We start from the raw sequence: 14,918 nt of genomic DNA, 5'->3' as shown, positions 1-14,918 counted from the left end.
GGATCTATGCCAGGTATGTTTGCGGCCTTCCATGCAAAGAGATCGGCATTATCCTTTAGGAATTGTATCAGTGGCTCCTTTAAGTCTCCCTTTAATGTTGCCCCTATGTTTGTTATTTTATCCTGGGCATCCCCGATCTGGACTTCTTCGGTCTCATCTACAGGATGTGGATGAAGTTCTTCGTAAGCTTGATCTCCCCCGAGTTCGATGGTGTTGATTTCCTCTCCTCTGGGATTGCCTTTGAGGTTCAGGCTTTCGTTGTAACAGCGTCGCGCAAGCTTTTGGACTCCTTTTATCGTGGCGATCCCTTCTGGAGTTAGAAACTTCATGCACAGATGTGGAGTGGAGACTACTGCGGCGAGCTGGTTCAGCATTGTCTGACCTATAAGAGCGTTATAAGCTGAGCTCACGTTGACTACGATGTAGTCTATGTTTAGTGTCCTTGACCGAGTTCCTTTTCCAAAGGTTGTATGTAGTGAGATGTATCCTAGTGGTTGAATTAGGGTATTTCCGAGTCCGAACAAGCTATTCGGATATGCTCTAATCTCTTTATCTTGAAGGCAAATTTAAGGTGTCTTTCCTGCGAATCCCCAATTTATCATATGAACATGGTTTTCAGACGTGTGAGGTGGACGCTCAACTCGTCCGACCTCTTCATCCTTTCTTATCTTTCTCGGTTCGTCCGTTTTATTGGATAAAAACCGATCTAGTTGCCCTTATCGTGCCAATTTTTCTATAACATTCTTTAGGTCGTAGCACTCGTTGGTAGGGTGCCTGTAGACTCGGTCGTATTCGCAATACTCTGTCCGACTTCCTCCTCTTTTATGTTTTATCAGACGAGGGGGCGGGATCTTCTCAATGTTGCATATCTCTCTGTAGACATCCACAAGGGACACCCTAAGGGGAGTGTAGTTGTGTTATTTTTTAGGTTTTTCAGTAGGCTGGTCTTCTTTCTTTCGGGATTCTTTATCCATGTCCCCAGGTAGGTAAGAGAATCCGGTTTTGGAGTTGTCTCCCAATCAGGAATTCTCTTCCATATTAATGTACTTTTCTACCAGCTCTTGTACCTCGTTTAGAGATGTTGGGTGCTTCTTGGATATCGAATGGCTAAAAGGTCCTTCTTTTAGGTCGTTGATGAGCCCCATGATAGCCGCTTCTGTTGGAAGGCTTTGTATGTCCAGACATGCTTTGTTGAATCTCTCCATGTAACTGTGGAGGCTTTCCCGATCCCCTTGCTTAAGAATTTAGCTAAGAATTTCTTGGCGAGGTCATCAAAGCTTGTTACTGACCCTGGCGGCAAGCTGTCGAACAACTTTATTGCCATCTTGGTCAAAGTGGTCGGGAAAGCTTTACAACAAATTGCATCTGAGGCATTCGTAAGATACATCGAACTTCTGAAATTACTGAGATGATAGCTCGGATCGGATATACCGTGGTATGGGGTCATATCAGGGGCTTTGATGTTCTTTGGGACTTTAGCTTTTATGATCTCTTTAGTGAATAGGTCTTGGTCCTGGTGGAGGTTATCTTCGTTACTGGATCGAGTGGTTTTGGAATTGAGATCGGCCTCGAGCTTTAGAAGCTTGTCCTTTAGCTCTCGATGTCGTCTTGTTTCTCTCCGAAGGTCTCTTTCGGCTTCCCGTTGATGTTCAGCTTCTTGTTCAAGCTGTTTAAGGCGATCCTGTTGCTCACGGATAACTTCCAAAATTTATGTGTTTGGGGGTTGCTTATCCCCTCCATTTTAAGGCGTCTTTGGAGGTGGTGTCCGTGTTTTTGTTTGGCATTCTGTCCACCAAAACCAGAGTTGTAATCGTTGTCATGGTCGCTCGCCATGGTGATGGGATAACATCCATGTTCCTCGAGAATGGCGCCAATGTTCCGAGGGTTACCTGAAACTGAAGGTCGATCTCGGACGAGATCTTCTGTGCTGGTCGGTGCTGTTGTGTCCGACCAAGGAGAATTCGACATGCTACTGATCCTTGATCACCGAAGGGTGGTGGTAGCTGCAAGAGACTCCGATGCTTAAGTTAGCACGTGCCTTAGGTAGGTTTTTTATGCAGAATTAGAGTATGAGTTTTACCTGGGTGCTCCAGTGTATTTATGGTAGTGTTGAGTGACCTCCCTTGGGATAAGTTAGCTATCTTATCATATCTTTTATGTGTGAATGATGAGAGGGCTTTTGCGTGGTCTAGAAAATTGCGGATAAATCCTCGTTGCAAGTATAGTTTCTAAACCTTCAAAAGTCCTGTCATACAAACGTTTTGGGTGTCACAAGTAACAAACCCTTTAGAAATTGTTAACCGAGTATTCAAACCTCGGGTCGTCTTCTCAAGGAACTGCGAGGAAGTATGTTCTTATTATTGGCTATAAAGGTCAGGGTTTAGAAGGTGAGAAGCAAGTGATTTAAATGACAAGTAAAGTAAATGGCAATTAAAAATAAATAAATAACTGTAAAAAAACTTTTGGCAAGATAAGGGAATTTAGAGGTCTAACTTAGTTATCTCTCTCAACTATAATAAAAGTTGAATCTAAACTCCACTTGGTCAACCTTTAACAGGGCAAAGGAAAGTTAAGGGACTAATTAAATTGACCTTTGAATCCTAATTATTTCCTAAGAAAAGGTTGGGATTATTTAGGTTCAGCTCAATTAGCAAGATAACGATTATTAATTACGTTGAGTTCAACAACTGTTGAGTTACTAAATTCTTAATCAGAACCAAAAGGGGAAAAAGTAAAATTGCTAGAGTGAAAATACCCTCAGATGGGAAGCATCAATAACATAAATCAAAGAGAGCAATAGTAAACTGAAATACCTCAAATATCATTAAATAAAAATATCATCAACAGCCAATTGGGCAACATCAATCAAACATAATAAAAGCTTCAGAGTAATCAAAATATAAAAGAGAAATTAAATAGTAAAAAGGAATATTAAACCTGGGATCGAGAGTCACTCTAGAAAGCTAAGAGAAGTCCTAAATCCTAATTTCTAAGAACATGATGAGTGGATAATTTGTACGCTTTTTGGCATTGTTTTTAGTATGTTTTTAGTATGTTTTAGTTAGTTTTTAGTATATTTCTATTAGTTTTTAGTTAAAATTCACTTTTCTGGACTTTACTATGAGTTTGTGTGTTTTTTTGTGATTTCAGGTATTTTCTGGCTGAAATTGAGGGACTTGAGCAAAAATCTGATTCAACGGCTGAAAAGGACTGCAGATGCTGTTGGATTCTGACCTCCCTGCACTCGAAGTGGATTTTCTGGAGTTACAGAAGCCCAATTGACGCGCTCTCAATGGCGTTGGAAAGTAGACATCCTGGGCTTTCCAGCAATGTATAATAGTCCATACTTTGCTCGAGATTTGATGGCCCAAACCGGCATCCCAAATCAGCTCAAAAATGCCTAGCGTTAAACGCCGGAACTGGCATAAGAATGGGAGTTAAACGCCCAAACTGGCACAAAAGCTGGCATTTAACTCCAAGAGAAGTCTCTACACGAAAATTCTTCAATGCTCAGCCCAAGCACACACCAAGTGGGCCTGGAAGTGGATTTTTATGTCATTTACTCATCTCTGTAAACCCTAGGCTACTAGTTCTCTACAAATAGGACCTTTTGCTATTGTATTTTGATCTTTGGATCATTTTAGATCTTTTGATCATCTTTGGACGTCTAGTTCTTAGATCATGGGAGGCTGGCCATTCGGCCATGCCTAGACCTTGTTCTTATGTATTTTCAACGGTGGAGTTTCTACACACCATAGATTAAGATGTGGAGCACTGCTGTACCTCGAGTATTAATGCAATTACTATTGTTCTTCTATTTAATTCAGCTTATTCTTGTTCTAAGATATTCATTTGCACCCAAGAACATGATGAATGTGATGATTATGTGACACTCATCATCATTCTCACTTATGAACGAGTGTCTGACAACCACTTCTGTTCTACAAGCAAACAAGGCTTGAATGTTTATCTCTTGGATCCCTTGATCGGAATCTTCGTGGTATAAGCTAGAATTGATGGCGGCATTCAAGAGAATCCGGAAGGTCTAAACCTTGTCTGTGGTATTCTGAGTAGGATTCAATGATTGAATGACTGTGACGAGCTTCAAACTCCTGAAGGCTGGGCGTTAGTGACAGACGCAAAAGAATCCCTGGATTCTATTCCAACCTAATTGAGAACCGACAGATGATTAGCCGTGCCGTGACAGGGTGCGTTGAACATTTTCACTGAGAGGATGGGAGGTAGCCACTGACAACGGTGAAACCCTACATACAGCTTGCCATGGAAAGGAGTAAGAAGGATTGGATGAAGACAGTAGGAAAGCAGAGAGACGGAAGGGACAAAGCATCTCCATTCGCTTATCTGACGTTCTCACCAATGAATTACATAAGTATCTCTATCTTTATTTTATGCTTTATTCGTATATCATCCATAACTATTTGAATCTGCCTGACTGAGATTTACAAAGTGACCATAGCTTGCTTCATACCAACAATCTCCGTGGGATCGACCCTTACTCGTGTAAGGTTTATTACTTGGACGACCCAGTACACTTGCTGGTTAGTTGTGCGAAGTTGTGATAAATAGTTGAGATTGCAATTGAGCGTACCATGTTGATGGCGCCATTGATGATCACAATTTCGTGCACCAAGTTTTTGGCGCCGTTGCCGGGGATTGTTTGAGTTTGGACAACCGACGGTTCATCTTGTTGCTTAGATTAGGTACTTTTCTTCAGAATTCTTAAGAATGAATTCTAGTGTTTCAAGGTGATGTTCTTATCATCACCAAAGCTGATTGATTTTCATCAATTTAGCTCTTGAATGCAATGTCCTGCTGAAGCTTGGCTAGCCATGTCTAATTCCTTTAGACTGAAGCTTTAGACTAACATTGTATGATTCCTGGAATTCTCATTGAGAATTTTGATATCTTTATTTTCTTTTCCACTTAATTTTCAAAAAAAAAAAAACAACAAAAACAAAAAAATTACAAAATCATAAAACCAAAAATATGTTATGTTTCTTATTGAGACACTAGTCTCATTTTAAGTTTGGTGTCAATTGCATGTTTCTGTTCTTCTTGCATTCATTCATGTGTCTTAAGTGATCTTCAAGATGTTCTTGATGATTTCATTGCTCTGATCTTTAAATTCTCTTGACTTGAGTGTTTTGTGTGCATTCTCATTTGTTAGTGTCAGTAGTATACAAACTGCTAAGTTTGGTGTCTTGCATGCATTGTTATTTGATCTTAGTTGCATTTTGATTATTCCTCATTATTAAAAATCCAAAAAAATTTTTAATTTGTGTCTTTTCAAGTCAATAATACAGAGAATTGAAGATTCAGAACATACTGCAGAGGAATTACACAGAAAAAGCTAGATGTTCAAAACACCCAGTGAAGAAGGAAAACTGGCGTTTAAACGCCAGCCAGGGTGCCTGGCTGGGCGTTTAATGCCCAAAAGGGGTGAGTTTTGGGCGTTAAACACCAGAATGTGCACCATTCTGGGCGTTTAACGCCAGGATGGCACAAGAGGGAAGATTTTGTTTTTAATGCCAATTTTTTTCAAGTTTTCAAAAATTTTCAAAATCAAATCTTTTTCAAATCATATCTTTTCAATCAGATATTTTCAAAGTCAATTTCTTTCTATGTTCAAAAATACTTGCTAACAATTAATTATTTGATTCAGCAATTCAAGTATGTTGCCTTTTCTGTTGAGAAAGGTTTAATGTTTGAATCATATCTTTTCTTGTTAGCCAAGTCATTAATTTTTAAAATCAAATCTTTTTTAAATTGTTTTTCAAATCATATCTTCTCAATCATATCTTTTTAAAACTATATTTTTTCAATCATATATTTTTCTCACATTTTTTTTAAAATAGTTTTCAATCATATCTTGTTGATTTCTAATTTCAAAATCTTTTTCAAAAATCACTTGATTTCTTTTCCACTCTTAGTTTTCGAAAATCAATTAGTATTTTTTCAAAATGTTTTTAAAATCTTTTTAATTAATTTTCGAAAATTTCTTCCCCTCTTCTCACATCCTTCTATTTATAGACTAACACTCCTCCTCAATGCACATTTCGAACTCTATCTTTCTAAGTTCGAATTCTTCTACCTCTTCCTTCTATTTTTCTTTCCCTCTGACACCTCAAGGAATCTCTATACTGTGACATAGAGGATTCCATATTTTCTTGTTCTCTTCTCTTTCATATGAGCAGGAGCAAAGACAAAAGCATTCTTGTTGAGGCTGACCCTGAACCTGAAAGGACCTTGAAGCGAAAGCTAAGAGAAGCTAAAGCACAATTCTCTGTAGAGGACCTAACAGAAATCTTCAAAGAAGAAGGCATGGCAGCCGAAAACAATAACAATGCCAACAATGCAAGGAAGGTGCTGGGTGACTGGTGCACGAAATTGTGATCAATACTTTTCACAAATCAAATAATCCCCGGTAGTGAATCCAAAAACTTGGTGTTCAATACCATGGCATAAATACAACTTCGCACAACTAACCAGCAAGTGTACTGGGTCGTCCAAGTAATAAACCTTACGCAAGTAAGGGTCGATCCCACAGAGATTGTTGGTATGAAGCAAGCTATGGTCACCTTGTAAATCTTAGTCAGGCAAACTCAAATGGGTATGGTGATAAACGCATAAAACATAAAGATAAAGATAGAGATACTTATGTAATTCTTTGGTAGGAATTTCAGATAAGCGTATGAAGATGCCTTCCCTTCCGTCTCTCTGCTTTCCTACTGTCTTCATCCAATCCTTCTTCCTCCTTTGCATGGCAAGCTTAAGCAAGGGTTTCACCGTTGTCAGTGGCTACCTCCCATCCTCTCAGTGGAAATGTTCAACGCACCCTGTCACAGCACGGCTATCCATCTGTCGGTTCTCGATCAGGCCGGAATAGAATCCAGTGATTCTTTTGCGTCTGTCACTAACGCCCCGCCCTCAGGAGTTTGAAGCACGTCACAGTCATTCAATCATTGAATCCTACTCAGAATACCACAGTCAAGGTTAGACCTTCCGGATTCTCTTGAATGCCGCCATCAGTTCTAGCCTATACCACGAAGACTCTGATCTCACAGAATGACTGGCTCGTTTGTCAGGCGAGCACTCGGTTGTCAGGCGATCAACCATGCATCGTGTATCAGGAATCCAAGAGATATTCACCCAATCGAAGGTAGAACGGAGGTGGTTGTCAATCACACGTTCATAGGTGAGAATGATGATGAGTGTCACGGATCATCACATTCATCAAGTTGAAGAACAAGTGATATCTTAGAACAAGAACAAGCGGAATTGAATAGAAGAACAATAGTAATTGCATTAATACTCGAGGTACAGCAGAGCTCCACACCTTAATCTATGGTGTGTAGAAACTCCACCATTGAAAATACATAAGAACAAGAGTGATCATTGGCTTCGGTCCCAGAGAGGGAACTAGAAGAACCAAGATTCCAAATACAATAGTATAATGTCCTACTTATAGATAACTAGTAGCCTAGGGTGTACAGAGATGAGTAAATGACATAAAAATCCACTTCCGGGCCCACTTGGTGTGTGCTTGGGCTGAGCAATGAAGCATTTTCGTGTAGAGACTCTTCCTGGAGTTAAACGCCAGCTTTTATGCCAGTTTGGGCGTTTAACTCCCATTTTGGTGCCAGTTCCGGCGTTTAACGCTGGGATTTCTGAGGGTGACTTTTAACGCCGGTTTGGGCCATCAAATCTTGGGCAAAGTATGCCTTATCATATATTGCTGGAAAGCCCAGGATGTCTACTTTCCAACGCCGTTAAGAGCGTGCCAATTGAACTTCTGTAGCTCCAGAAAATCCACTTCGAGTGCAGGGAGGTCAGAATCCAACAGCATCTGCAGTCCTTTTCAGTCTCTGAATCAGATTTTTGCTCAGGTCCCTCAATTTCAGCCAGAAAATACCTGAAATCACAGAAAAACACACAAACTCATAGTAAAGTCCAGAAAAGTGAATTTTAACTAAAAACTAATAAAAATATACTAAAAACTAACTAGATCATACTAAAAACATACTAAAAACAATGCCAAAAAGCGTACAAATTATCCGCTCATCAGTGACTTTACTGCACCTACTCCCGACTTCTATGGGAGAAGCATCTCTATCCCTGCCATTGGAGCAAAAAACTTTGAGCTCAAACCTCAATTAGTTTCTCTAATGCAACAGAATTGCAAGTTTCATGGACTTCCATTGGAAGATCCTCATCAGTTTTTAGCTGAGTTCTTGCAAATCTGTGACACTATCAAGACCAATGGGCTTGACCCTGAGGTCTACAGACTTATGCTATTCCCTTTTGCTGTAAGAGACAGAGCTAGGATATGGTTGGACTCACAACCTAAAGAAAGCCTGAACTCTTGGGAAAAGCTAATCAATGCCTTCTTGGCAAAGTTCTTTCCACCTCAAAAATTGAGTAAGCTTAGAGTGGAGGTCTAAACCTTCAGACAGAAGGAAGGTGAATCCCTCTATGAGGCTTGGGAAAGATACAAACAATTGATCAGAAAGTGCCCTTCTGACATGCTTTCTGAATGGAGCATCATAGGTATCTTCTATGATGGTCTGTCTGAACTATCCAAGATGTCTTTGGATAGCTCTGCTGGAGGATATCTTCATCTGAAGAAGACGCCTGCAGAAGCTCAAGAACTAATTGAAATGGTTGCAAATAACCAATTCATGTACACTTCTGAAAGGAATCCTGTGAACAATGGGACAAATCAGAAGAAAGGAGTTCTTGAGATTGATACTCTGAATGCCATATTAGCTCAGAACAAAATATTGACTCAACAAGTCAATATGATTTCTCAAAGTCTGTCCGGAATGCAAGCTGCACTAGGCAGTACTAAGGACGCTTCATCTGAAGAAGAAGCTTATGATCCTGAGAACCCTTCAATGGAAGAGGTGAATTACATGGGAGAACCCTATGGAAACACCTATAATCCTTCATGGAGGAATCATCCAAATCTCTCATGGAAGGATCAACAAAGACTTCAACAAGGTTTCAACAACAATAATGGTGGAAGAAACAGGTTTAGCAATGGCAAGCCTTTTCCATCATCTTCTCAGCAACAGACAGAGAATTCTAAGCAGAGCCACTCTGACTTAGCAACCATGGTCTCTGATCTAATCAAAACCACTCAAAGTTTCATGACTGAAACAAGGTCCTCCATTAGAAACTTGGAGGCACAAGTGGGTCAGCTGAGTAAAAAAATTACTGAACTCCCTCCTAGCACTCATCCAAGCAATACAGAAGAGAATCCAAAAGGAGAGTGCAAGGCTATTGACATGACCTACATGTCCGAATTTGGAGAGGAGGAAGAGGCATTGAGCGCCACTGAGGATGGCCTCAATGGACGTTCACTGGCCTCCAATGAGTTCCCCAATGAGGAACCATGGGAATTTGAGGCTCACACTAAGACCATAGAGATTCCATGGATTTACTTCTGCCATTCATGAGCTCTGATGAGTATTCTTCCTCTGAAGAGGATGAGTATGTCACTGAAGAGCAAGTTGCTAAATACCTTGGAGCAATCATGAAGCTAAATGACAAGTTATTTAGTAATAAAACTTGGGAGGATGAACCCCCTTTGCTCACCAAAGAACTGGATGACTTGTCTAGGCAGAGATTACCTCAAAAGAGACAAGATCCTGGGAAGTTCTCAATACCTTGCGCCATAGGCACCATGACCTTCAAGAAGGCCTTGTGTGACCTAGGGTCAAGCATAAACCTCATGCCTCTCTCTGTAATGGAGAAGCTAGGGATCTTTGAGGTACAAGCTGCAAGAATCTCACTAGAGATGGCAGACAATTCAAGAAAACAAGCTTATGGGCTTGTAGAGGATGTTCTGGTAAAGATTGAAGACCATTACATCCCTGCTGATTTCATAGTCCTAAAGACTAGGAAGTGCATGGATGAATCCATCATCCTTGGCAGACCCTTCCTAGCCACAGCAAAGGCTGTGATTGATGTGGACAGAGGAGAATTGATCATTCAAGTGAATGAAGAATCCTTTGTGTTTAAGGCTCAAGGATATCCCTCTATCACCATGGAGAGGAAGCATGAAAAGCTTCTCTCAAAACAGAGTCAAACAGAGCCCCCACAGTCAAACTCTAAGTTTGGTGTTGGGAGGCCACAACCAAATTCTAAGTTTGGTGTTGAACCCCCACATTCAAACTCTAAGTTTGGTGTTGGGAGGTTTCAACATTGCTCTGAGTATCTTTGAGGCTCCATGAGAGCCCACTGTCAAGCTACTGACATTAAAGAAGCGCTTGTTGGGAGGCAACCGAATGTTATAATTTATCTATTTCCCTTTGTTATTTTATGTTTTCTGTAGGTTGATGATCATGAGAAGTCACAAAATCAATTGAAAAAGCAAAAACAGAATGAAAAATAGAAAGAAAAACAGCACACCCTGGAGGAAGACCTTGCTGGCGTTTAAACGCCAGTAAGGGTAGCAAATGGGCATTTAACGCCCAGTCTGGCACCATTCTGGGCGTTTAACGCCAGAAAGGGGCATCAGTGATGACAAGTCATCATATACCTATTTTTCTATGCTTTTTCATACAAGAAATTGATAATTTGTGCTTAAATATTGAATGCTTTTGTACTTAAATGATATATTTTCTTGATATTTTAATTTTATAAATCTTGTAGGAAATAAGAAGAAAAAGAAGCAAAGAAGCACAAAAAAGGAGAAAAAAAGAGCTTTGGGACACACTTTGAAGTTGGAGCACACTTTGGAGCCTTAGGCCACGCTTTTAAAAGCGTGGCCCATGACCAAATCAAGGAAGGAAGCGGCCAGCACGCACACTGCCCTGCTCTTGCCAAGGGCAGGGCAGAATCGTGATGCACATTGAAGTTGGAAGCAAGAATTTCGCTAAGGTAAAATCTGGGCGCTCACAGCATGACCATGCCTACTTCAAAGGGCTATAACTTGAGCTACAGACGTCCGATTGATGTGCTTCTAGTTGCGTTGGAAAGCTGACATTCAGAGCTTTCCAACGATATATAGCAATCCATATTTGGCGTACAATTGAGGCAGGAACTAAAGGCATCTTTAAGGGCCATGAGAAAGCAAGAAACTAGGCCTTACTTTGGTGCCAAGAAAACCAAGGAAATTAAGTAGCGTATGTTTCGGCCATGGTTCGAACTTGGGACATCAAAGTGAAAACACTGCCCTGCCCTCCGTGAGGGCAGGGCAGCATTTTGTTGGTGCACAATTCTGGCGCACCAAGGCACCCTTCTGGCGCACTGCAGCATCATTTGGCAGCACCAGCAGCGCACCGTGGTACAATTCTGGCGCACCAATTTTTTCTGCCCTGCCCTCCGCGAGGGCAGGGCAGCATCCTGCAGCACCAACTCTCACCAACAAGCACCCACCAAGGGCGCACGAATATTTTCTGCCCTGCCCTCCACAAGGGCAGGGCAGCCTCCTGGGAGTGTCATGGGCCAAAAATCAACCAAAATTCAATTTAATTCAATTCCTCACCAAATTGAATCAAGGCCAACCAAACTCATTTCTCCTCAAATCCAAAGCAAGCTAAGCCCACATCATCACTCAAAGGCACATGGATCAATTAAATTAGGATTTTCATTTTTGTAATTTGTTTTAATTTCATTTTCATTTTTCATTTTGTAAAGCCTATATAAGGCATCATTTCCATCTTTGAAAAGGGGAAGCGAGACCCACTAGAGAATATTAGGATTTGAGAGCTCTCTTAGTTTTCATTTTCGTTTTGGATCTTGGGTGGAGAATTGAAGAACTTCTGTTTCAATTCCACCTTGAGATCTCTTGTTAATCATTCTGCATAATTCAAAATTCATTTGCTGTTTTAAATCTTCTTCTTCTGCAACTTTAGCTTTTCTGTTTTGGATCTTGAATTGAGGTTGAAGAGCTCCATTGATTCAAATTCTGAGAATCATCTTCCACTCTTCCTCTCAATTGATCTAAGGATTGGGTTTTAATCTTCTCTGCTATTTTTAAACCTCAATTTCTTCTGCAATATATTTTCTGACTGAGCAAAGGAGAATTGAGATCCAGATTTGCTTCCTGAGTTCATTGCTCTTCTTGGATCCTCAAATCCTCTTTTAGATTTTACAATTGAGCTAAGTTTCTTTTTGTCTTGTTCTTCAAGCAATTTTCATCTCTGTTTGAATCTGCTGCACTTACTTCATCTTTTACTTCTTTGCTTGATTGCATTTTACATTTTCTTATTGAAGTTTTAATTCCCAGCACCCAATCCCTTTTACCTTTCATGCAATTTAATTATTCTACAATTATTCTAAGTGCTGCTTATTGCTTTCCTTTAAATTTCCTGCACCCAATTCCCTTTACATTTCCTGCAATTTACATTTCTTGTCATTTAAGTTTCTGCAATTTACATTACTTGTTCTTTAAGCTTCCTGCCTATTTACATTCTGTCATTTACAATTCTTGTCAATTTACTTTCTGTTGGCTACGATTTCACTCAATTTCACTTCAATGTTAGCTTGACTAAACTAATCACCCACTAAAGTTGCTTGATCCATCAATCCCTGTGGGATCGACCTCAGTCTTGTGAGTTATTATTACTTGATGCGACCCGGTACACTTGCCGGTTGGATTTGTGTGTTGGAAAATTTGTTTTCCACAAAAACACCATCAAGTTTTTGGCGCCATTGCCGGGGATTGATTAGATCAACAATGATTAAGTGGGTGAAAAGTCTAGATCAAGCATTTTTTTCTTTTTTATTCTCTGTTCTAAGTTGAAACCAAGGTGTTTGTGTTTTTGCCTCACTAAGCAAAACTCATTTCTGATATGAGTAATTCCAATTTTCATTGGTGTTGTGATTTACAAAATTCAAATGGACTTCAACTCATCTTGTGATCAAACAAATTTTCTGGGATATCACCCACCATCACAAATATCTAATGGTGGTTGGGAATATCACCAAGAATTTACAGATTCTAAGCACTCCAATCCATGGAGATGCACTTCAAAGCCACAAGATGAACAAGATAATCATATGGGATATTTCTCACCACCACAAAATGATTCATACCATTATCCTCATGGTGGATGGGAGTATTACCAAGGAATGAAAGAGCATCCACCCTCACGTCCCAGTTTCTCATTTGAAAGTTCTTCATCACTTAATTATGCCTCAACACAAAGTTTCCACCAAAATCCATACAAGTCATCCCATCAATCACACAACTCATTCCACACCCCTCAACACAACTTCACCACAACATATCCACGTCACCAAAATTACTCTCAACCTTCATCTCTTGAACCACCAGATGAGGATTACCTTCAAGCCATTGAAATACATAGAAAACTCGTGGAAAGATACACACAACCCCAATCCTGGAAAGAAATCATCTTCAATAAGATGAATGGCCCCTTAGAGCAAACAAGGAGGAGCGTAGAACCATTGAGCAAGGAAAATGAAGGTCAATTGATGGATGTAAAGGAGAAAGTGGAAGAGCAAGATAAGGAGGCCACTGCATCAAGTGAACTTTCAATGAAGAATGCGGTGGTTGAAAATGGAACTGCACTTGAGGTGACAAGGGAAGAAGTGGAGGATCAAGAAAGTGAGGAAGACACTCAAGAGAAGTCACCCTCAATTGAAGCAGAGAGTTGCATAGAAGAAGGATTCATGGAACCACCAATTCAAGAGGCTCTTAATGAAGAAATCACTCCAATAATCACATAGCAACCATATCTTGACATCCAAGAAGTGAAGGCAATTAACAAAAACACCAAGAAGAAGATTGTGACCAAGATACCAAGGACAACATTCAAGAGAAGGTCAACTGCAAACAATCCTCCCCCTGATTCAGCAAGCAAGATTAATCAAGCCAATTTCACAAGGAAGCTTGCTGAAAGGAGACCAAGACAGGGGACAATAGCTGAAACTTCTCTCCTCTTGAAGTCATTCCTCTTAACAAACTGGAAAAAGAGGAAGAAAGTAAATAACAGGTAGACAGTAGGTACATTTCTTCTCCATGCTTTGTTTAAATTTCAATAAATTGGCATATGATCACATTCTAAGTTTAGTGTTGCCTTGCAACAAAATTGTTTTCAATCTTTTTGGATGATTGCATCAAATCAAAAATGAAAGTGACGCACCAAGATTCTAAGTTTGGTGTGCCACTTATTTTTCTATGCAATTCATTCAAGCAACACCACTTGTTTACATAATCATAATGCCGCTGCAGTGTTATTTTTTAGTTAGACAATTTTAGTTTTCTTGATTTTTTTAGTCATTTCCTTGTTTTTAATGCTTTCTTCTATTAACTGTGTTTGTTAATACATCACCCAAACATCCTTACTCATGATAGATTCTTCACTTGGTGATTGTATTCAACAAATAACAGTTTCTTTTGTTTAGTTTTAGTTCAAATAAATTGACATATGGTTGCATTCTAAGTTTGGTGTTGCTATGCAACAAAATTTGGTTCCAATGCTTACTAGATACTTGCATTAATTTCAAGTGAAAGTGTCACACTAAGTTTGGTGTGCCACTTATTTTTTATGCAATGTATCATGCACACCCTCTTATGTTTGCAATCAAAATGTCTTTGTCTCTTGTGCCTTGATTGTTATCTTTAATTTTGCTTGCTTAAAACACATGTGCTACTAACATATCATTGTGTAAGACATTCATGATCCTTCTTAGCCCCATAGCCATTGTTCTAATTGTTGCTTGAGGATAAGCAAGCATTCTGAGTTTGGCAAGGGAAAGAGGAAGAATAGAGGAAAAAGGACAACAATAATGAAGATGAACTACAAGGTTGTAGAGTTCCTTTTATTCTCATTTGTTTCCGGCACTTAAATTGCATGATTGTCTTCATCTTTTCTGTTTACATGTGTGTATGAATAAAGCATAGCTTGAATTTTGAATTATAA

The 14,918-nt window shown here is 39.7% G+C and overlaps 1 non-coding gene across 1 annotated transcript; it reads right to left on the bottom strand.

The window, feature by feature from the left end:
• Positions 1–8,441: 8,441 nt before the first annotated feature.
• On the bottom strand, positions 8,442–8,549 carry LOC112719018 (small nucleolar RNA R71). The gene has a single exon (XR_003161342.1). It is a non-coding gene; the product is annotated as a small nucleolar RNA R71 (small nucleolar RNA).
• Positions 8,550–14,918: the final 6,369 nt, after the last annotated feature.

This window comes from Arachis hypogaea, chromosome 10 (assembly GCF_003086295.3).
Source record: "Arachis hypogaea cultivar Tifrunner chromosome 10, arahy.Tifrunner.gnm2.J5K5, whole genome shotgun sequence".
NCBI lineage: Eukaryota > Viridiplantae > Streptophyta > Magnoliopsida > Fabales > Fabaceae > Arachis > Arachis hypogaea.
Note: the sequence above shows the minus strand (reverse complement) of the source record. Positions and strands in the feature narration are given on the sequence as shown.